At 42.1% G+C, this 5,000-nt stretch overlaps 1 protein-coding gene across 4 annotated transcripts in view; it reads left to right on the top strand.

Moving 5' to 3' along the window:
- phldb2a (pleckstrin homology-like domain, family B, member 2a) overlaps window positions 1-5,000 on the top strand; it is a 91,019-nt gene that overhangs the window by 79,974 nt on the left and 6,045 nt on the right. The gene's annotated exons all lie outside the window — the stretch shown is intronic.

The following is a 5,000-nucleotide window of genomic DNA, read 5'->3' as shown; positions in this document are numbered from 1 at the left end:
TTTTGTTTGCAAAAGGCTTTAGCAGTGACAAAACATTTCAGACATGCAACGATGGCAAATCTTTTCGTCACACAACACAACTTGTGGTCAGATCAGTGTGCTTTCAATCAATCATTAGACAACGGGGAGCAAACGCCAGAGCCCAGTTTCCAATGAGGAGGTCATCTCATCTGGGCCATGTGGTGATACTTCAAAAGACCAACAAGAAGATCACTGCAGCAATCGTGTTCATTCATGATGGAACTGCCATTCCCCTTATTCACCCGGCGGCCAGAATGAGGCTAAAGGGTACACTTGCCATTACACCCCAGTCCAACAGATGGTGGAGGTAATGCACTCCGTTTGCAAACTGCCAAAAAAAAAAGCTCACAGAAAAAGAAGGGTTCACTGGCCTGTTCTTCTTCTTCAGCGAGTTTTTTTTAGCAGTTTGCAAACGGAGTGCATTACCACCATCTGCTGGACTGAGGTGTAATGGCAAGTGTATGCTTTAGTAAAGGAAAAACCAGCAAGGTCGGCGCCTGCGCCTACACTTTTGACCCATGTATTGCTTGGTGCGTCCGCTCCCAAAAAGTAGTGATCACTTAAGGTAATGAAAAAAGGAGGCGCACACAAGGCTTGTGTGGAAAAATGTGTATTGTAGCCGAAAAGTTACAAAAGAAGTCAGAGGCTAAAACTGGAGCAACAGACGTTTCGGACCTAGTCCATTTTCAATGTCTCCAGTAGGAAGCGCGTGGCAGGTTTTCCGGTGTTATATAGGGTGACGTGTCAGTTCAGGAGCTCCCCCGTTCACCATAAGGTGGAACACCATTAAGAGGACCTGGGTAGTTCCCATTACCTAATAATAAATAAATAGATACACTTCTAAAGATCACAATGTGCAGATATACATATGAGAAATAACATGAAAATTATTATAAAGCATTTGAATGATTATAAAACATTAAGAGGTTATAGAAAGCAAGAAAGAACCAGTTCTTTATTCATCCCCAAAGGATAGACCGTTTTCAAGGTAAAAATCCAGAAGCACTCTTTCTGGAGTAATCTTTTTTCCATATCCCCTCCCCTACGTGCAGGTGTGATGTGCACAGTATATGCGAGAGAGGACACAGGATGGCCCGCTTCATTGAAATGCCACTAGCGACTTTTCGTCCTTGCGCCTAATGGCACTGTTGTGTTCGATGATGCGTGTCTTCACTTGTCTGTTGGTCTTTCCCACATATTGTTTTTTACATGGGCATGTGATTAGATAGACAACATTACGGGTGGAGCAGGTCGTAAATTGCTTCAGTTTGTATGTTTTGTTGGTAACAGAACCAATGACGGTATTTTTCTTAACTGAGTTATTGTGGCAAGCGGAGCATGAACGACACTGGTGGAAGCCTGTGGCCCTGCTTAATCGTTCGACACCGCTGCATGCATTAAAGTTGTCAGCCTTGACCAAGAAGTCTCTTATGTTCCTAGCCCTGTGATGGACAAAAAGGGGCGGCATGTGTCATCACTGCTAAGAACGTGCCAGTGTTTTTTGACAGCGTCCTTGATCTGTGCGCTGTGCTTGCTGTACGTAGTGGTACAGACGATGGAGGAGCGCTTGTCTCTTTTTGGGGGGGTTGAGGTGCAGTGCACCTTATCTAGAGCTACGTTCAGGCATGTACTGTGATATCCCCTCAAACTAAACTGTTTGTACATCCTGGTTATTTCCAAATTGAAATCTGATGTGTTGGTGCATATGCGCTTAGCTCTGAGGAACTGCGTCTAGGGTAAGCCATGTTTCAAGGCAGGTGGGTGCGCACTGGTGGCGTGTAAGATGCAGTTCTTATCGGTTGGTTTCGTGTAGAGCGTCGTCCATATATTGCGCCCTTCAAGGTGTACAACAGTATCCAGGAAAGACACAGACTTTTTATCAATGACTACATTGAGTTTGATGGAGTGTACCATGTTGTTGAGATACGTTACAAAGTCATTAAAGTTTTCCAAAGGGAACCTTAAACAGGCAAAACACGTCATCCACAAATCCCTTCTATAACACAATGTTTTCAAAAAAGGGATTGTTGTTCCAAATGTATCTCTCCTCCAAGTAGCCCATAAAAAGACATGCATAATCTGGGGAAAATTTCGAACCCATTGCTGCCCCTTGTGTTTGTAAGTAAAACTGATTCTCAAACAGAAAAAAGTTAATGGACCTTATCAACCAAAAACTGCGTGGGGGTTGTGAATCAGTTCGTTGATTCAGGAAGTGCTCGATGGAAATAATGCCCTTATCATGCGGGATGTTCGTATATAGTAAAACTACATCCATGTTTTCAGTGTCACAATTAATTTGGGCATTGGAAAGCTGTTCGATGAAGTCATTGGTGTCGCGTAGATATGAGGGGAGTTTTTATGACCAGTGGTCTTAAAATGCGGTCAACATATAATGATAGAGCTCCATGATGCTCCAACACTAGGCCGCACCAACGAGACATTTTCACAAACTATATAGACAACTTTGTGAATTGCATCCACTAGGGCTGGGATAAACAATTATTTTTTAAACGATTAATCTAGCGATTATTTTTTCGATGCATCGATTAATCTAACGATTCATTTTTTCAGTCCGATTCGATTTCGATTCGATTATCGATTATCTCCCCATTAATTGACTAATAGCAACTTATACATGTTGATTTACATATCTGAATGAAAAAAAACATGAATTCCTTAACATTGGACTATATGTTTATTGCTCTTGAGATTCCAAAATAAAAGACTATACAAGTGCAAAGTAATGCATTCTTAGTCAGAGGTAGCATTCAGTTCAGTAGTGTATAGGTCTAATTGAGTGCCTGTCACTTTAACTCATTGAACGCCAAGCTGTTTTCGGAAGCTTTGTCTTAGAGTGCCAGCAATCTAGACCATTGTTGATGATTTTTGTACAGCCACAGCATATTCTGTGTTATAGCTATGAACACATACAATGGCTCGTTTAAAAGGTGAGACTTTAAGCCAGTGTTTCTCAAACTTTTTTTCTGGGGACCCACTTTTTGAAAATGACAGACTATCGCGACCCAACTCGTGACTGTGGTCAAAATCGCTGTTTTTTTCTAGAAATGGAGATATATCGTCTTTCATGAAATATGAAGTGTTGCCTGTAAACTTTCCGGGAAGTGATCAGCGAGACCTGGCGAGACTGCCACCTAGTGATAGACCCACGAAAATGGCCTGGTTTTGACCTGAAGTGCATGCGTCACTGATTCGACCCAAAGCGGCAACAGAGTTATGATAAAATGTCCAGATAAAATGTCCAGATTGTGCGTTTTCATGAGTTTTCGATCGTCATATATTTCATTTCCATTCATCACAGAGTTCCCAAAATCACATATAAAGTGTGTTAGAGTGTCTAGTTTCGTAATTTAAAAAAAAAAGCTAAAAACTTAATATTACGTTTTTGGCACTCAACGCATGGGAAGGAAAAACGTAATATTACGTTTTTGGCACTCAATGAGTTAAGACGACGTTTGTGAGGGAATCCTTGCAATTAACATTAACACAGTTAAAACGCTGCTGATGTGTGGATGCAATTCATAACGTAGTTAGTTCAAATAACGGTTCGTACTTCTTCTTGGGACAAGCACTTTTGAGTCTTGGAAAACACTTTTCCGGGATTTTGCAAACATTCAGTGTCAGAGTCAATAAAATGAGCCCTGCATGAATAACGAAATTGACAAACAGCTGTAAGCATGCTAAACTCAACATCCAAACAGTATTCTAACGTTAGCTTTGAGATACTGCTTGATTACATAAGGTCTCATCACAACATAGTACATTGAGGAGACCAAACTAGGTAGAGTTAACTTTAATGCAGCAGTTTTGAACAAATTTGCGCAGCATGGTCACGATGCTAAGCGGATTTAATAGCAATTTAGCCCGCCGTGTTCTATGCAATGCTTCTATGTGGCAACAACAATCCTTCAACAATCGTGAATATTTTGTTAAATGCACATGCAGAGGAGGGGCAGTGGGCTACGAGAGAGAGCGGGGCGGGGCAAGGAAAGGCTGCGTGCGTGAAAAGCACAGCTCAATGATTTCGTGGCCCCCAGCCACAGATTAGTACAACTTATGGGAAACACTGAAGGTGTAAAATGTAAAATATTTAGTGGCACACATTATGCTTAACGAATCGACGCGCATATTTTGCGTCAACGTATTTTTTGTCCCAGCCCTAGCATCCACACATCAGCAGCCTCTTAACTGTGCTACAATTGCAAAGGTTCTCTCACGAACGTCTTAAAGTGACAGGCACTCAATTAGACCTATACACTACCAAGACAATCTTAACCCCCCCCCCCCCCCCGCCACAAATTCAATCTAATTCTGTGGGAAACACTGAACAGTATGTGTTATTATGTGAATATTGTGAGAACATTTGGAGGGCAGCCGTGGCCTACTGGTTAGCGCTTCGGACTTGTAACTGGAGGGTTGCCAGTTCGAACCCCGACCAGTAGGCACGGCTGAAGTGTGTGCTGAGTGTGTTTCACTAATTCACGGATTGGGATAAATGCAGAGACCAAATTTCCCCTCACGGGTTTGACAGAGTGCAGCGCATCTGTCACGGACAAAGGCAGTTTTTTCCGCTGCAGCACGAACAATGACGTTTGTTGGAATGAATATGAAAGCCTATGTATACGATATGTGTCTGGTTGTAACATTGATTGGGGACAAGTTGTGTGTGTGTTTAAGACCTGCTGTGTGTCAAAAAGCAAAGGTAATTCCACACAGGAACATGTTTATGTGAGTGTATGTACAGGAAATGAGACGCAATATGCGTCGGGCCGACTGTAGCATATTCTATCTGTACGGTAATGTAAGCGATAAGCGCGCATTTGTAACATCAATGCTTACTAGCTGATAGAGAGAAATGTTAGGTCTGTATGTGGAGATATGCATTAACATGCTTACCTGTTGCCTGTACAGTAATGTAAGCGATAAGCGCGCATTTGTAACATCAATGCTTACGAGCCGAT

Source organism: Alosa pseudoharengus, unplaced genomic scaffold (assembly GCF_046254945.1).
Source record: "Alosa pseudoharengus isolate Yale_2024_CS ecotype anadromous, Long Island Sound unplaced genomic scaffold, YU_APseudo_1.1 YU_APseudo_1.1_scf_8, whole genome shotgun sequence".
In the NCBI taxonomy this organism is placed as follows: Eukaryota; Metazoa; Chordata; class Actinopteri; order Clupeiformes; family Clupeidae; genus Alosa; species Alosa pseudoharengus.
This window is presented reverse-complemented; position numbering and strand designations above follow the sequence as displayed.